At 48.6% G+C, this 19,858-nt stretch overlaps 1 protein-coding gene across 1 annotated transcript in view; it reads right to left on the bottom strand.

Annotated features, from left to right (window-relative positions):
• The window catches only part of LOC119373518 (potassium channel subfamily K member 1), a 186,271-nt gene that overhangs the window by 68,545 nt on the left and 97,868 nt on the right, over positions 1-19,858 (bottom strand). The window lies entirely within an intron of this gene.

Below are 19,858 nucleotides of genomic sequence, written 5' to 3'. Positions count from 1 at the left end.
CATTGCGAACTACGTGAAACCCGAATGCTACGAACAAATCGATGAAACGCAGTGTAGGTCGGTCGTTATCGGTCCTTTCAGTGGATAGATGTTGATAACGCAACAACGCGCGCGCGCACACACACACACACACACACACACACACACACACACACACACACACACACACACACACACACACACACACACACACACACACAAGGCGAGAAAGAAACACGAGACGGACACAGACTAGCAACTGAGGATTTATGGTCTGATACACATACAAACAGTACAAACACACGTGGGAAAGCTGAGAGGTTGGCGATTAAATAATCAATTTCTAGGTTGCGCAGCATCACAGGCGGCCTTGTCACGCTCATATAACCGGATTTGTGGGTAAAGAAAGCCTGAACGATTTCTTGCGCAGTCCAGTCTTTCCGCCTTGACACTAATTAAGGGTCATTCAGCAACGGGTGACACATACTTTACAATGCAATCATAAATTAGGCGATTTCTGCCCTTTCAACTACGCACCGCGTGGTCCATCAATCGGTTAGTACGGATTACCAACTCGACTAGCACTCAGTTCTCCTGATGCGGACACTAGTCGTTTCTTTTTCTTACTCTTTGGAAAGTATACATTTCCCTGACAGCTACACCTTTCTCGGAAACATGCCTACATGATGTCCTGAAATACTGCGCAACTGCGCGTGCGATTGAATCTACTTCAGCCTCCACGGTGGTCTACTGGTTATGGTGCTCGACTGCTGACCCGAAAATGCTGGAGGCCCGTGTACTTCGATTTAGGTGCACGTTAAAGAACTCTAGGCGGCCGAAATTGCCGGAGCCCTCCACTAAGGTGTCCCTCATAATCATGTCGTGGTTTTGGGACGTTACACCCCAACAATTATTACTAGTCTACTTCCATCCTTCGCAACGTCCCTAACGAGTAATTTTGCGCAATTTTTATTCCCTACAACGGTCCCAAGTTAATTCTCACACAATAAGTCCGTTTGTGCTCATGTTTGGCCGAAATTTAAACACCAATTTGGGTGGATACACAGTGCTAGACGTCTGTGCCACATAGGCATTTCTTTTAGAGTAAAACACACTGATTCTTTAAAATTTAGAAAAACAAAACTAGATGGAGCGCAATGAACACCACCCGCCACGGTAGTTCAGTGCGATAGGTGTCGCGCTACTAATCTCGAAGGTGTGGGTTCGATTCCCGGTCACGGTGTCCGCATTTTGACGAGGTCGAATGCAATGACCACCAGCGTTCTTAGATTTAGGTACAGAAACCCGGGTGGCGAAAATTAACCCGGAGTCATCCACTACGGCGTGCCTCTTAACCATATCGTGGTTTTGGGATGTACAGTCCCAGTAAATATAACTACGTAATACACACCGTCAAGAACGTCCCAAGCAAGAGGCACGATGTCCACGCATACGCCGAGCTTCAGTACTGTACAGACCTGTCTCCCGCCCCCTTCCGCCCTTTCCTCTTTTGAACGATGATCGCAGCCCCATGCAGTGTTCACTCCAGAAAAGAAAAGTGCGATAGAAACAACGAGACACCGTAAAGGTGGATGCAGTCTCCTCACAAATGACGCTGGGGAAAGTGAAAATGGTTTCACATCATCGAGTGAAAAACTGTTAAGGAAATGAACAAAAAACGAGATGCAAGTTGTTGATTCACCAGCGCAAAAAGTAAGAAAGGCGAATTCTTAGTCGGCGTGCCCGGTCGTTTCCAATGCCGGAAGCAAGCGTTCAACGCAGAAGAGGACCGGCCATAATGAGATCACGTTTGATTGGACGGCAGCGCGTTACCTGCTCTGCCCAAGGCACTAATTCTGCCGATGCTTCGGAATGGCGAAACGAACATCGATCCTCAGTAAACTGAGGATCCCACAAGGTAGTACATTTGATTTTTGTGAACGGCAATTCGGGATTTTTTTAACGACCCAGTCCTCCGCATTCGACCCAGCAAGAAATAAAAAAAGGAAATAAATTTAAATAAACATACCATATTTAAAACGCAATTCTCTGAAAATGCTGGTAAAGTTTCATGTGTGCAAGCGTGTTTAATACATTGGGGAAACGATATTCCAGCAGTTGCAGTCCATAGTTAGTCGAGCTAGAAATTATTATCTTAAGTGGTGTAGAAGAGATAAGGAAAAAACAAGTGGCACTCTTAGAGCCAATTTACTTCAAATTATCTTCACAAAATTTGAATGTCGTGGAATGATTGATATAGCGACGAGTCATCTCTCAAAAACAACATGCACCAGACGTCCACATTTTGCACCGATGGAAAGACGGCTTTTAAGCCAAGCTAAATTATCTCCCGCAAATCGCCGAGGCTCGCATTTCTCTTTCTTTCTTTTTTTTTCTCTCTCTCTCACACACACTCAGAAGTTGGATCGTTGTCAGCGTTATTATAACCAAGGACAGCTTCTTGCTGCCAGCGTCGTCGTGATCACGTGGTCATCAGATTTCGATACGGCAGAGTCTGTTTGCACCTCAACAGCTCGGGATCACGTGGACTGAGCAGAGACGTCACGTATGGCGCCGCTGGTAGAGCGGCACGTCGCTTTCGACGCTGGTCCTGGCTGTTGCCACGGGAGAAGTGCGTATCGTCGCTGCTGCCATCAGAGGACAACTGATGGCAGCAGCGACGATACAGCGGAGGCCGCTGCAATCGCCCTGGCCATCACAGATGTGTACAAGCGAGGCACAAACTCCACCGTCCTCACGGATTCACAAACAGCATGTCGACTTTACATGCATGGTACACTACCACGAACTGTTCTCAGAATAACAGGCTCGCACATCGCATCTGACCGCGACATCATTTGGTGCCCGGCACATATGGGCGTTCGCGGGAATGAACGGGCCGACCGACTCGCTCGCGCAAGTACATACCGAGCGACGGACGCGCCTGTCGACGAAACCATAGCCCCTGACGACGACGAACGACCAAGCGGTCGAGCCGACATCCTCGAAGCTCAACGGCTGGAGCGACGCACTATGGCACCACTTCACCCGAAACTGAACAGAGGGCAATCGAGAGACTGGCGCCGACTGCAGACGAACACGTACCACATCCTACACACGCTTACTAAGATACACCCCTCCGAATATCGAAATGAGTGCCCCTGGTGCGGAGGGATACCAACACTGACACACATTACATACAGCTGTCCCTCGCGTCCTGTTGCGGCAAACTCCGCACTCATAAAAACACACACATTACCACACTGGTCGTGGGAGGCGCGACTCTCGGATCAGGCCTTGGGAAGCGAACTGGCAACCCTAGACCAGGCCCGGCGAGCTGCTATAGCCAGTGGAGCACTGGACGAAGGGCCCCACCCACTTTAGCTGCTAACAGGAATAGCTAATAAACGTTTATTCTCTCTCTCTCTCTGGCAGTAGTGACTCTGGCAAAATAGTGTGAACCCCCTCCAAGTGACACGGGCTAACACAGGCGTGCGCAGGGTTCCCTATACGGGGGGAGGGCAAGCAAAGGTTCATCGCAGCGCCCCCCCCCCCCCACCCTTACTAAGTCAATGTATGGGGCAGGTTTTGCGCACCCCCCTCCCCTCTTAGGTGACTAGAAGGATCAATGTACGGGGCAGATTTTGCGCCCCCCCTCCTCTTAGATGATTAGGGGGTGCCCCCCTCCCCCCCACCCCCCACATTGCGCACGCCTATGCGGGCTAACCACTGACACAGGCAAAATAGCGATGCTCATGCAACGCCAGACAGGACCTTTCATTCAAATCGTACGGCGGTGATATGACACGGTCGTCCTACTCAATAGTAACGGATCAGTACCAGTAATAGCGGATAGAGAGATAACAACTTTTAATGATACTCCCGGAAATGCTAGCCTGTTTTATCGCCTGGCTTGCTACTCCAGGTGTCGGGTGATGACATATGATATATACAGTGATCACAGATACACACAAATAATACGTACAGTCACAAACACACATACATACACAAGAGTCATTCATAAAGTTTCGTTAAGGCGAGTAGTCCTCAGAAACACCAACAGCTCTTTTGTGTTGCGCGTCGCACAAACGCTGCTTTGTTACGGGCCGAGAAGGTGCCACAGCTGCAAGCTCAGACGACAGAATCTGAATAATAACTGAGCGTACGAAGGGCCAAATGTCATTGTTAACACAAAAAATTGGGCTCTGAGCGCAACATTTTGACACGAAATTTCGATTTGAAAGCGCTGTCTCTGAACTTCTACCTGTAGCCACAGCCACTTTGGCATTTATTTATTTAAGGAAACCCCTGAAGGCCCCCATTAAAAGAATATTAATGCGTGCGCGCGCGCGCGCGCGCGCGCGTGTGTGTGTGTGTGTGTGTGTGTGTGTGTGTGTGTGTGTGTGGTGTGTGTGTGTGTGTGTGTGTGTGTGTGTGGGAGGGGGGGACAAAAAATTACGTAATAATAAGGAAGCTCTAAAGGCAACAAGTATAAGAGGCGGAACAACAGTACTCAATGACACATTATAAAAGAAACGCAACACAATGAACAGAACGGAATATAAAAATGAAATACACTACGCCGAGAATAGAATGGCACTAGGAGAAAGATGACAGAACGTTATCATGTTCATCACAGCAATTTAGAGTACTCGAAACTTCATGAGCCGCATTTTTGACTACTTTAGAATACAGCGTATCTTTAGACGCAAGAAATACGAACATAAGGAGTCATATAAGCTGATGACGTCACGGGTTCAGGAACTTCAGTGTAGTGGTACTTGTCACTCCTTCGTCGTTTCTGGCTTACCCTACACTTCTCATCCCAGTGAGGGTGGCTTCTCTCATATTGAACAAGGGTCGCTTCTTACGCAGCTCAACCTTGTGGGGGTGCTCACACAGCCTGTAAAGTCGTTTTCGCCTCATGGCGCCCGCGCGTCCTTCGGCGTAGTTAGCGTACTCGCCGCCGAACGTAAAATGGCACTGTTCCCGCGGTGGCGCCGCCCTGATGGCGAGAGGTTACGCGGGCGCATGAGGAAGAACATTCGGTTTTTGTGAGGGTCTGGCATCGTTAGTGGACGGTCGTTTCGGGCGGGAGGTCCGTGGGGACGATTTCGCAGCTCTCTCCTGCGGACTTCCCTGTTGAGCCGAACGTCGGCGAAGCCGCATTCACGGTACATTGTGTGGGTTATGTTCTTTGTGTGAGATATATTGGTATTCTATTAGATTATTTGTCCTGTTTACTTTAGCTATTTGTAAGATTCGACTAGCGGGCTCGCCGTTGTGTAAAAGCTGCTAATAAGTGCCCATGTTTTCGTTTGCACGACAGCCTGAACTGTGCCCGTTAGTTCCATGAGCGGCGCTGTCTCTTTAGACCCCACAGCATTTTCGTTCGTTGGTCTAAGCCTCCCTTCAAGGTGCTCCAATGGCGAACCACGATTAAGCTAAACATTCTTCTTCACGTGTGTCTCTGAAGTAAGTTTCTTCGCTCTAATAGGACAGACACGAAGCACCCGCGAGGCTCGCTCTTTCCTCGAGCTGAAGACCTTGAAATGCCAGCGCCATCCGAGGCCGGCAGTCGGCGATGAACGGGCGCCACGTCTACTTGCGAGAACAGGGCTAAGAATAACAGCTGCGCTAGCTCGAGACACCGAGTCGGTGGTCCGCGCACATTCGGGACAAAGTAGTGAGCGAACAAAAAAAAAAAGAAGAAAAGAAAGCCAGACACGTGGTAAATTGAGCACGGCGGCTGCTTTCTCCAGCGGAGGAGGCGCGCTTGCAAGCTCGCAAGATCAATGAAACACCAATTAAGGGCGCTGGGTGAAATTAGGCCTATGTTAGAGGCCGATACAGCGATTAAGATTCCTCGAAAAGGCTTGATAACTTCTACCGTTTCAGAATGCAGACCGGTAAAGTGGTTACGGCAGATAACCGTGATAGACGTAAAATGAAGAGATCGAAAGACAGTCCGCTCCGTTTAATACATCAGGTGCAACGCTGTGGAAGCTACGCAAGAAGTTCAGCAAAGTGTGCAAGACCGCGCGTCTCGCGCTTCCATTTAATCGTTGTAAACTTGGCCTCCGCGATTGGCTCCGGCTGTGCGCTACCTGAACCAATCGTGGAGGCCAGGACACGAAAACAAAGAGACGCAAGCGATCCAGAACAGTCTATTGACAACCGTAACCACAGTGTTTACTCAGAGCTCAAAAGTGTGCCAAGCTGGGCTAGTTGGTATGGATGCATAGTAATGAACAGCGCGAAGTAAACCGAGAGACAGAAGGAAGAACAACGCGGGACGAGCGCTGACTGTCGACTAAAAAACTAATTGCTCAAGGCCTTGCCTAGAAAACATTTGCCGCACACCACGTGCACATGAGGGCCCGGTCAGAAAAACAAGTTACAAAATCAGCAAAGCCATAAATATCTTCGTAAGCATATAGACAATCGAGCACTTTGTCAAGCGAGGCAATCGAGGCCTAAGCGACGCATGTCGCTCCACACTATCCCGCTGCGTCTGCCCCATGTGACGGTACGTGGTGCGCGGCAAATGTTTTGTAGGCAAGGTTTTGCGCAATCGATTTTTCAGTTGACATTCAGGGCTCGTCTCGTGTTGTTCTTTTAGGGGTGAAGCACTTTAGGGCCGAGCCTTGTACCCCCCGCGTCTAGCGTAGCTCTGGTTTACACGGAGTCCGCTAGGGGCGCTACGGTAGCAGCGCTCGCACCCGGCGCCTGCTCTGGTTCGAAAGGAGACCGCTAGAGGCGCTGCGGCAGCAGCGCTCGCGCCTGGCGCGTGCTCTGGTTTGAATGGAAACCGCTGGGGCGCGTTATGCTCTCAAATGCATTTCATATGACCATAAACATCCAACAACAACCAGAGGGACGTGTATAGACTTCGTCTTCGCTAACTTCAGATTACATCCCATTCAAGAACCCCTGGCTCTTCATTTCACCGATCGCAAGGCGGTCCTAATGAAGGGGAAACGAAGTCCGCACCTCAACACCATACACGCCTTATGACATCAATAAAACAACATTGTATATAACTGCACACACGCGTTGTCACTCATTTACATGCGCGAGTGGGCAATGTGACGGGAGATTCACGGTTACCGAACGATCCCCAGTGCTTCGCCCACTCATCATCATTCACTTCGTGGATATGCGTGGATTTTTTGTCTTTCGTTTTACTTGGAACTGTTCATTACTATGCGTTGTCGAAGGCGCGCGGTCATTCTTCTCTCACGATCATGCATGTCCTGTAGCGTTCCCTGCCCGCAGTCTCTGCTTAACCAGTCTTTAACATAAGTCCTAATTATACCGAGAAATGTGCGTTTTAGAAGCGTAACGGCTATTTTATAGCGGGACTATTTCTTTGGTCGCAGAGACAATAAGCTGACGCGCTTCGGTCATCTAGGCGGGTCCTCTCCAGAATTCTTAAGTTGTGTCCGACTATAGAGCGACGGAACTGACGCGAAGGGAAGGGAAAAGAAACCGAGGATGGCAGCGAGTTACACGGAGCGGTTAAGTGAAGAAGTTCGCAGGGATAAAATGGAATTGGGTCGCACAGGATAGGGTAAGATCATTGGCAGAGGCCTCCGTCATGTAGTGGACGAAAGAATAGGCTGAGAATGATGGTAAGACACCGAGATCACACATATAGGTTTATTAACACAACATAGGTTTATTGATACATGAGAAAATGTCAACAGTTTAACTTTTAAATTTCCCGCAGAAATTTCCTATGGTGACGTCACGGACTTCAAAGTGTTTTATAGTGGAGCACCGCACGGGCTCGGGCCTACCCGGAAACCCGGGCCCGGCCCGGCCCGTGGGCCGGGCCGGGCCGGGTAAAGTAGTTCTCACGGCGGGCCCGGGCCGGGCTCGGGCCTGAACCTCCGGGCTTAGGGCCGGGCCCGGGTTTGAGGTGGCGGGCTCGGGTCGGGCCGGGCTTGGAATTTGTTGGGTTCTTAAATGGACACCATTGTGAAGCACTGAATCGGTTTAGACTGGTAAAGTGAAGTCTAAGAACTCGAATGTCATTCATTTCACCATCATAAGTTTATTATGAGACAAGAAAATCAAGGTCAAACATTCCTTTTTTTTTTTAATTTCGCGCCGAAATTTCCGAGCGTGACGCCACGGATTTCAAACTGTATTTCTCGTATTTGGGGACATTGGTTCTCTAAATTTTCCTCAAACTTGGTATGCTAAGTCTATGACCCCCTCAGAGGTCAATGTACTTCATGTTTAGTGATTAGGAACTACGTAGGACCCATTAGACGCCGTCAGAATCTAAGATGTCACGGTGTCTGCTGCGCGAACTTAAAGAGGGGGTCGCCACCCGCATTTATCTTTTTGCGCGTATTCTCACTTACCAAGAGTTTTGTTCCGGCGCGCGTGGTGATTTAGGAAATGCTAAAGAGTAATTTGCTGATAATGGAGAAATTGCTGTTCTTTCTAGTGCCCCTTCATGTTTGTTCGGCATACGTTGTGCGTGTACACACACACACACACACACACACACACATATATATATATATATATATATATATATATATATATATATATATATATATATATATATATATATATATATATATATATATATATATATATATATATATATATATATATATATGTTTCACATTTTCTCTCGAGAAAAAAAAACGCTTTTTTTATGCGGGTCAAGCTGTTTAGAGAAATTTTATTAGAGACAAGTACTGAACTTTTTTTGCTCCTTGCATATGGGGCTACTTGATTTATCTTAAACGGGCGAGCTAAAAGTAGATATACCAGGCGCTTATATATTTAACATGTCGATATTCTGTGCTTTATTTTCATTCGTTATGATTTTATATCGCAAATGTTATTCTGTAATCGCAGTAATCAGTGTAATATAACAAATATATACCTGTAGCTTATCGCAAGAGCGATCACAGATCTCCAAAGTGAGCAAATGTTTTTCAAGTTTCCAGCCCTCCACTAAAACGAAAGGACTGCACGGACTCTCGTTACATAGAATTCCTATACATCGACATTCTTTTTCCGTGGCTTATTCACGGCCCCTGTGGTCATGTGACGCGAGATGGACGTGTACAGCCTGCTTGGTGTGCCCAATTTGTTAGCATCTGAACTTCCACCTTTATCCGCTATGTCAGGAGTCTCAAACCCACCTCAGCTAACGGGCCGCATTCACGAAAATTTACTCCCGCAAGGGCCAGGACAATAACGCAGCGGTGGGGGGGGGGGGGGGGGGGGGGGGGTTGGTGGGGCTAGGTCGTACCAAATGTCAGCTAACGTTGCCATTTAAGAGAAGAGCTTTCCGATATGTCACATATGGGTCGTTTCTGAAGGGTATTTAGCGACAGGATTCCAACAACATATCGATACCTATCTTCAACATGACTAAAATAAGGACGCCGATTTTGAAGTATAGAGTTTTGTTTCACGGTTAGGGTATATAACACATGGTGGCCGCATGGGATGCCTCACGACAAAAAAGCTTTAGACCTGTCATGCCTGTGTAACTTAAGAACCTACTTATAAAGAAAATGAAAAATTGGGTCCCCTGCGCTATACAGATATAGTGTGAGAGCTACATGGCACTGCCACAACACCGTTGGAATGTGCAGGAATAGCATAGGTTCAAACAGCATAAAACGTTAGGCAAAATATATTCGCTTGACGAAATATCAGGCTTTAAAAAAGACAGTTACGAATTCCGTGCCCGGTGATGTCCCTTTACCTCAAGCTATATGCATCCAATGAGTAAGCGTCGAGAAGCTTATTCGCGCCTTTATTACCAAACTGTAACGAACACAAAAATAGATCGAAATCGCTTCGTACACCTCCTGCCAATCGTATATCCGCGTAGTCCAGTGATCACCTTCTACCAGTACAACATCGTTAGGAAGTCACAGAGCATTATGACAGAAAAAAAAAAGAGCGCGCTGCAAGCCGTACAAACATACACGGCTGAAAACTGCAAGCAGAAGCTCTCAAATAGGACTTTTATAGGTGACACTGAATAGTGTCACGACGTTCGGGAACGATAGAAATGAAGGGATAAGCTTCACATATACGTTCATTCTGCAGAGGTCCACGAAGACATCCTAAATTTGCTCCAGTGGTGGAAGTTAAAAACAACGACTGCCGACGCCTTCACATTTCGCAAGACAGATGTGCACCCCTGCGGCTAGCGCATGCAGTGCGAGAAACTTTAGCGTGGCAGGATATGTGATACAACGGTAGATGGCGTGCTTAACACCGGAATCTCTAGATAATTTGATTTTTTGCCACACTAACACGTGAAGAAATAAACTATAAAATATGCCACAAAAGACTTATGGACTGTATATAGTAGCAGTGGTGATATATGAAATAAATCTGATATATGAAAAGAATGCTACCACAAATACTTTTTTCGTCCTTTCGGCTGCCTATGCGTATTTCTAAAAGTACACGTGGTGCACACGGTTCGTTATAATTTTTATCTAGGTTAATGTACATACAGCAAGGTAATAAACTTGTCTTTCTTCCTCTATCTTGCTGTGGCAAGGTGCTACAATGCTGAAGACAGGTGTTACATATCCAGAAGCCGGGTGCACAATTGCATTTGTCGTTGGAGCATGCTTTAAGTTTCAATAAAGAGCGCAATAAAAACAAATTGAAGCGAGCGTTCTGTTCTCTGTCTTCTGTTTTTATTGCACTTCCTATCGAAACTGAACTCATGCTACAAATCACTTTCCTTGCTGCAATATCTGCTACAAAACGCTCTTGATGATCCCTATTGCATTTGCAAAAAAAAGAAAAAAAAAAGTTATAGTATACCATTGCCGAACAAACGGTCATTGTACCCAATATTTCCACTCAACTCTTTCCACCGTGAGCCCCTTTTTATACGAAATTACCGTAGGTTTAAGTAGAATTGTTAGCGAAATATTCGCCAGCAGAGCGTAGATATTTGCTACCTAAACACTTTGCTGTAGATTCCATGTTCTGGCAACATCACCTATATTGTTGGTTCGGGCCTTTGTCGGGCCTGATCTACCGTCGGGCCGAGCCGGGCCGGGTAGGCGAAATTTTTTCTCGGGTTCGGGCCGGGCTCGGGTCGCGTATTGAATCGCCGGGCCGGGCTCGGGCCGGGCCCGGGCCGAAAATCCCGGCCCGTGCAGTGCTCTATTTTGTAGTATCTTATCCGCATTGCCTCAGCGAAGGTCCCCGAAACTTGGTTTGTTAAGGTACTCCGTTTTTACCGATTAGGATCTACGTAGGCTCTAAAGGACGCCGTCAAAATCTATGACGTCACGGCGACTGGTGCGGGTACTTCGAGAAGGAGTCACCACCCGCTTTTTTTTTTGCGTACTTTCTCGCTTACCAAGCGTCTTCTCGCGGTAGGCGTGGTGATTTTAGTATTGTGAAAGAGTAATTTACTAATACGAGAAAGAGACGGTTTTCTATTTCGTATCCATTAAACTCCACTCTTGCTTCGTCGCGTGCGTGTATCCATTCTTACTGGCAAGCGTGCTTGTATCGGCTGATAACGCTCCACGTTGTATGACTTCTCTTTCTTTTCCGACCTAGAACTTTTCTTTAAAAAAAAAGCGCGAATAAGAGGTTGCATAGGCCATCACTTTCGTGGAAAAAATGCGTGTTAAGTTCTACGTCAACATCGTACGCTATAGAAGGGGCTCGCAAAACGTTCGCCTTTTCATTTCGCCTTCTTCGCAAAGTGTAATTGCTTCTGTCCCTTGAGTAAACAGCGAACTCGTTGGCAGCCTCCAAACAATTTCCGTTCCCGTTTTATCGCCCTTTCTTTTCCCTCAGCGATTCCGTACATGCGGACAGCTAGGTCGATACACCGCTAATCTGGCGAAGCGGTCGGCGCGTGCGAGATTGACGCTTACACTCGGTGTTACTAATACCGAGCAGCACAGCGTAAGCTGGAAATTGCCTCAGTGAATAAGGGGAGCATAGTAGGGGCGGTGCCTACTTTTTTTTTTTGGGGGGGGGGGGTCTTTATGCGGTTGGAGGAGGGGGATTGCGCAACTCGCAGTAGCTGAGCAGATTTTCCTACAATATTAATTAGAGGGAACACTGGCGCTGCGATTGTTCAGCCACCTCGGGAATGACGAGTAGTACATGAATTTGCCTATTCATCGTGCTTGCGGCTTTAAACGCACTTGTGGCTTGGTTTGTTGTTGTGTTTTGGCTTTTGTTTCGGATAAAAGAATGGCTCGTTCTGAACCTCCTGTACTGATTTGAATTGGTGAGCCTAAAAGGGTCAAGGTGGTGTAATGACACTACCGAACGTTTGCTGAACTTCGTCTTGCGCCAAAGCGGCTGCATGCTACACGAAGCCACACGGAGCCGAAAGAACGAAGCTTAGGAAAATCCATGTACATACCCGTCATTCCCATGCTGGCTGAAGCGCCATGCGTTGCACCTCCCATAGACACTAGCACTCATAGACACTCTATGGGGGAATAAAGCAGGGGAGGATCCGGGTACCTACATGGGGGGAGGGGGGGGGGGGAGGGCGGTTGCGGAACTCGCAGTAGTTGAAGGGGAGTAGACGAGGAGCCGAAGTTGCATTACTTCGCAGTGACTCGCAGTTCTTGAAGATAAAGGCATGAACAAGTCTTCCCGGAACAAAGCATTGGAGTGCAACTCCCATTTAGAGCCTTTTGTTTTCCACGAATGTTGCTCGCTCTCCAGAAAATACCCCTCTATGCTCTCCCTAGCGTGACGACAGTCAATTTGGGCTTTCGGCGTCAGGCTGAACTATGCCATTACTTCCAAGAACGTCCTTCCAAGGTCAGCTGGTGCACTTTCATTTGACTTATTTTTTCAACAGTTGCGGTTAACTTCCCATGTACCTTCTTTCAGTGTGTCTTGTCCCATCGGTGACATGACACATGACAAGAACTTTATTTCAGCCCTGAGAAACTCAGATCTGGAGAGCCGGAAGCCCCCTAAGATCAATTTGGTGGCTCCGCCCACGATGGGGCCGGTAGTCGAAGTCCCGCCGCGATGTCGTGGGTCCTCTGGACGACCTGGAGTGTGGAGATTGCTGCTTTTCAGGGATTCCTCCCATTGATCCTTCGGGATGGGTGGAGAGGCGTTAAGAGCTGGGCGCAGCCAGAGCATGTGGTTAAAAGAGCATGAGTCATGGCCACATTTGGAGCACGACTGTGATTTGTAGCGGTTAACATTGTTTGCCGTTTTCTAACTAACTAACTAACTAACTAACTAACTAACTAACTAACTAACTAACTAACTAACTAACTAACTAACTAACTAACCAACTAACTAACAAAATGAAAGCAGCATTCTGGGCAAGTTGGTAATCGATTATTTCAGTACAATTGCGCAAAAAAAATGACACGGACAATAGAGAAGGAGCCACACCCAGCGCAAACTTTCAACTAAATTTATTGAGACACTGAACCTGTTTATATATTGACGCAGTATAGACTACGCATGCGACGCGTGCGCATGGAATAAAACAGCAATGGCGAGTGAGAAGATGCCGCCGCCTTCATTGTTTAGTTCACCTTCACTGGCTCTTACCGACAAAGGACTGTTCGATCACCTAAGGGCGCAAAGCCTGCCCCATACATTTATTCAGTCGTACCTGCACCATCATTGTTTAAATAGCCGGGTTATGGCCACGCAGGTTTTTGGCGCTAATGGCGGCCGAAAGCCCCTGACGTTGCATTCCAAGAACTGTTTACTTCCAATTTTTACTCCCGGAAAGCCAGGGACCAAAGGCAGGCCATTCTGAGAGGCACGTCATCGCTTCATTTTCATATTTTCGTCCATTGCGGAGCATGTCGTCTCTTGTACTCGACCAACTGGGTGAAAGGACGGGAGGGGGGGGGGGGGGGCGGGGCTGCGCAAGCCTATGATTCTTCTCAACACTGCGCAGAGTTTGCGAGTCGGGGCCTTTGCAACGCTGCACCGAATTGGCAGGGCGGAGAACGAGATCCGGACGCGCGAAATGGGCCGTCAAACAAATTGGATTCGACGCGTTTCTTTCTCTCGTTTGTTATTTTGGTCATATTCTGCTTACATGACGAGCACGGCTGGATCTAGACGGAAAACGAAAAGAATTTGGCAACACGTACGCACGAGCTGTCCGGAGTTTCACGCTGCCTTACTTTCCGTCGCGCTGACGCCGGGGCTTTTGGAAACAAGCTTGGCAGTGGCGCGAAGTTTTCGAGCCCGTCTCCGACGCTGTTATAACGCGGGCGTAAGTTAAGGAGTTCGGAGGCGGGGATAAGCCTGTTACTGTTGTTGGCAACGACGCTTCAAAGGCGCAGGAAATGCTCAAGAAATACAAACAAAAAGAGGCAATACTCATGAAAAAAAAAGAAGAAAAAGAACGTACGGCCGTAAGGAACGTATAGCTTCGTCTTTTATATTATTATAGGAAGAACAATATGAAGAAAACAAATAAGCTGATAATGACGCCAATGAACGCATAATAAACTTTATTTGTCCAACGGTTGTTATTGTGGCCGGGGCTAGGCTGCCAGTGATCCACCATCCGAGGAACATCTCCCGAGGTCCTCGGCGACGGCCCTGGCCCGCTGGACGGCCCTCTCCTGGTCTTCGGGGTCCTCGCTGAGAAGGGCGCTTTGCCGTCGCTCAGCAAGGCGCCCCGCTTCAGAGGGTCCTTCAGTTGTCCTCGTCCTTCCTCGTCTTCCTTTCTCGCGCATTCCCAAAGTACATGGACCATATCGGCCCGTCCGTGCTCGCACCACGGGCAGCCAGGCGACGGGGGCAGCGCGGGCCACAGGCGGTGCAGGTGGTAGGGGTTGGTGAAAGTTCCCGTCTGCAGCCGCCTCAGGTCCACCGCCTGCGACCTGTCCAGACGCACGTGGGGTTCCGGATATATCTTTCGGTCTTTCCCAAGCACCTCGTGGTACGTGGCCGGGAACTCTTCGGCATAGCAGTCGGCCTATCTCTGGTTCCTTGCTCCTTCCGCCACGACTTCGGTTGCCGCAACAACGTCCGGCGCCGCCGCTATTGGCGGAGTTAAGGCGAAAGCCTTATATGTCTCATGCGAACGTGACCTTGAAGGAAAATCCGGCGCGAGTGAAATGAGCCGCGCGAGCTGCGCGCTCACTTGGTCTTCGTGGCGATCGCATGACTGAAAAGTAAGAAATAAAATAAAAAAATAGCGGCGTTTTTCTCAAGCGTGCTTCGAGGCACGCGTTCACTTCGTTTTTCGTCTCTTCCGAAATGGTAGTTCTTTTTCTGAGGCCACAATGTAGCAGAAGAGCACGGAATAAAAATACGCGAAAACAATTACCTGTTTGTCGCCATAAGCCAAACGCGAAAGGGGTACTCACAAACGCTAATTCCAAACAAAGCTTCCGAAACTAACTGAAATCGTCAACAACGTTTTTGCTCTCTTTCCTGCGATGCACACTCTTCAGTCTACGCTACGGTCTGATAGCCCACCGTTGATCACTTCAAGTCTTCCCCCATAAGTCGGTTGCAACCGCAGCACTCGCTGTCACACCCAAAGAAAATGTGTACAGGTGTTCCATCCAATTGCACTTGCTTATTTCCGTGACGTCACTGTTCTTCCGCGTATCTCAGGTAGGTGATTATTCTTATACAGACGCATGTTCATGTCGCTGATTTTCAGTCGATGACTTTAAACTTCCTGGCAACTTAAAGTATTTAGACATCGCTGCTCGGGGAAACGTAATATTTTAAGTAGGGATGACGAACTTTTTATTACCAATATGCGAAGTATTTACATTGGAAGCGAAAAGGTACCCACAGTTACAACGGAAGCCACGTAACACGACAAGTGAATGACAGGCGCGCTGCAATTCTGGCGGCGGAGCTTGTATTCTCAGGTTGTAAATGGCCATATGACATTTTGTCTCAACTGTACATCAATATTTTTGAGCCAAAATGCCGCTGCTATGCTTCCATGTCATCTGGGAGTGCACACTTTCCATTCCTGCGTAAAAAGAGTCGGTGTCAAGCAAGCGCAATGTTTACGAGCAGCTGACTGTAGAATGCCCGGCGTTATTTTTGTGGTCCTTTTCTTTTCTGTAGATATTTCAAACAAAGGCAGACGGGTCGCTATGAACCAGCAACCACTGACTCATTCGCGCAAGTACGGATTTCCGGGCAGAAGCGCGAACGCGCCAGCAGAAACTGCAAATGTAAAAGAGGATACAACGATAAAAACGAAGCAGGAAAGCCGGTGGTCGATTCAGGGTGAAAGCACGCTACGCGATGGGTGATGTGCGTCACTGTGCCAGCGCTAACAGCGAGCACTTTACTTAACAGGTGCATTGCTTTTACAGTACCATATGTTTCGAATTTCAGGTATTTTGTTTTTTGCACGAGAGAGGCCTCTCTGGCTGCGTGTGCAAGGAAAGCGGCATTAGCTTTAATTGTAGTGAAAATATGTATTCAATTATTTTTCAATTAATTATTCGATTAACGTTATTCCCAGCGACTGAGAACAGTGGCAAACGCAGACAAAAAGACATCCGTCAGGATTGATGACGCCTGCGCCCCAACATGGTTGCGTATCTCTTGGCTCCAGGCTTTTGTTTTGTATTTATTTAACTGTGCATAACAAGGTTTTGACTACGCGTTGATTGAAAGAACCCAGTGAAGAAGACAGATAGACCCGTTAACCTCTGTCCGCCTGTCTTCTTCGTTCTGACTCATTTCACTTAGCGCATAATCAAAACTTTGTCACGAACCGACTAGCCCCAATTGATCATCGCTTTACTAACTGTACATGAACTGGGCTTTGGGGAACATATGCATGCTCAGGACAGCCCGAAGGCACAGGTTAGAAGCAGTGAAATACACATAGTTAAGAAACTGATTATACATAAATGTGAATGTAAATAAGAAATATGACTGAAAATGAGAGCCAGTAACAGCGTCCCAGATTCCTTCACCTTAAGTAGTAAATGTTCGGGCCCAATGCGTGGTAAAAAACCGACCCTTACGCATTTGCCTAAAGGCTCGTTCACACCTGCGACTAGCACCGGTCGCGCGACGAAGTTAGTCGCAAAGCGACTGCCATGGCCCAGCCGCTCGCTGCTCGATTTTTCAATCGCGCCACTGCACTCGTAAACCTCTGAACCAATCACGTGCGCAGGAACAGGCAAGTCAGCTTATTTTACGGGGCAGTGGTCACGCGACCAGACGTGCATTCTGCGTGGCGACGGGTATAGCTCGCACGTGTGAACATCGGTCGCGAAGAAGCGAAGAGTCGTTTTTTGATCGCCAGTCGCAAATGGTGACGCGACCTGAGTTAGTTGCTGTTGTGCATGGTCCTTTAGAAGGCGAAAGCAATCCGCCGTGGCTATTTGGCCGTGCACTTTATGACGTGCGAACGCCGTTTTTTTTTTCTTTCTTTCTTTTTTTTTTTTTTTTAGGGACGCGCCCCCACGTGGGAGCGGCCCGCGCCGCTGCCTTAGGGCATCGTCCCTCAAGACGTTCTTCAATAGACGCCGCAAATATGAAGTGAACGCGCGCCTTGAGCCACGCTTGAGCGGAACGCCGCTTCTTAATATTCCTTTAGTGACGCGAACGCACGAAAGACGAAGTGCACGTGCAGATTGCGCGGTCACGGGATATTTGTTTGCACGTGATATTTTGGTATTTTTTCCTGCATTTTACTCACGCCGCACACACCGGCTTTTCGTTCAAGGTCATGTTCGCATGAGACACATACTACAATACGCGCCCACTGGAATGTAATATCGCTGAGAAACAGCAAAATTTAATGCAACGCATTGGTGATCACAGCAGGCCGGCGTTAAAGCGGGAATACAGTATGGCTGTATGTTAGTTACGACCGTTCTTCGAATAACAGCTGGTCGTTAATATTTATTCATTTACATACCCTCAAGGTAAAAAGAAAAAAAAACATCATAGATGGGAGTTGTTACAGATACAAGAAAACCGGTCAATTTTAATGATATTCTTGCTCGATGCTGTGCACATCAGTGTAAATACACTTGTAAATAGTCACGCCTCGTGTCATTTTCCGTAACATCTTTGTGGTGGAGGTGCTGGTTGTTCCCTGTACCCATCACGAAGCTCCGCAACGGCCGTATCATCGCGGGTCCGACCATGTCACAAGTTGACGGAACATCGTCTTCACCGCCTGCCCCTCCCGTGGCTTCTACCTACGTAGTCCTACCTCCTGCTCGTGATCCTGGCGTATTTTCCGGACAGGATGGCGTTGACATTGACAAATGGATCAACTTGTATGAACGGATCAGCGCCAGCTATAGGTGGGACCCGACCCTTATGCTCGCCAACGTACTTTTCTACCTTGATGGCCCACCGCGGGTGTGGTTCGAGACGCACGAAGCAGACATTACGAGCTGGGAATCTTTCAAAGAGAAGATCCGCGACCTTTTTGGCAACACCGCTGGACGGCAGATGGCTGCGCGGAATCAACTGGCAACCCGAGCACAGACCTCTACCGAATCGTACGTCGCGTACATTCACGACGTCATCGCCCTTTGTCGCCAGGTTGATGAGCACATGCCTGAGTCGGAGAAGGTATCGCATGTGCTAAAAGGAATCGCAGACGATGCCTTCAACCTGCTTGTTTACACCAACGTTGCCACCGTCGACTCAATCATCAAAGAGTGCCGACGGTTTGAACAAGCCAAAAGCCGCCGTATAACTCAGAGGTTTACGCGGCTTCCCAACACGGCCGCAACCTCATCTTGTGAAGCCGCTCGCCAGCCGCCCACCTATGACAACGTCACCCGCATTGTTCGTCGGGAGATTGAAGCTGCCTGTCCTGCTCCCATCCAACCACCAGTTTTCACAACACACACCACTGACCCTTCACAGCCATCGGTGGCCTTCATTCAAGCTGTGGTCAGGCAAGAGTTTGCAAACCTCGGTCTTCCATCCGCATGTCCCCTGACTCGCCCTGCAGTAAGGCCTTACTCCCCAGGCAACGCTCGCCGATCCTCTCCTACATTGCCCCTCCGCAACCCCACACAATGGCGAACACCCGATGACCAGCCTATCTGCTTTTACTGTCACCAGCCAGGGCACGTTTCTCGCTATTGCCGTCGCCGTTGGTCAAACCCACCACGCCAGACCTACCCTACCTACATGCGCCCTACCACTTCTAAACGTTCAGCCGCTGCACCCTCCAATGTCTACTCGTCCTCTCACGAACCTCTCACCAATGACGCCACTTCGCCCGTTCGCCGCTACTCCCGCTCGCCGTCCCCGCAACGCCGCCAATCCCGCTCTCCGCAGCCCCGACGCTTTTCCTCGCCGACCTTCTCTGGACGCTCGCAGCAGGAAAACTAGATATTGCAGCTTATGGAGGTGAAGCTGCAATACCATCGACGCCTGCAAATCCTCTACTGACGCTCCCCACACACCACAGCCTGCTTGAAGTAAAAGTCGACAATGTTCCTGTGACCGCCCTCGTTGACACAGGCGCGCACCTGTCTATTATGAGCGCTCCTCTACGCCGCCGTTTGCAGAAGATTATGACGCCGTCCACGACACAGGCAATACGTGTTGCCGATGGCGGTACTGTGGAAGTCATCGGAATGTGCACTGCTCGTGTCAGCATTGCCGGTCGTCACACCGTCGTCCTTTTCGCCGTTCTGGCTCGTTGCCCTCATGACCTCATACTTGGCCTTGATTTCCTTTCGGCACACTCGGCCTTAATTGACTGTTCTTCTGGCACGCTCAGCCTCGATCTTCCTCTTCTCGCCGATACCTGTGAAAAGCCCGTCAGCCGCTTGAGCCCAACCTCTTTTGTTCGCCTGCCACCTCGAGCAGTGACGCACGTCTGTTTGTCATCGACCCCTCCAGTTCCCGACGGCGACTACAT

Source organism: Rhipicephalus sanguineus, chromosome 11, assembly GCF_013339695.2.
Source record: "Rhipicephalus sanguineus isolate Rsan-2018 chromosome 11, BIME_Rsan_1.4, whole genome shotgun sequence".
Classification (NCBI taxonomy): domain Eukaryota; kingdom Metazoa; phylum Arthropoda; class Arachnida; order Ixodida; family Ixodidae; genus Rhipicephalus; species Rhipicephalus sanguineus.
Note: the sequence above shows the minus strand (reverse complement) of the source record. Positions and strands in the feature narration are given on the sequence as shown.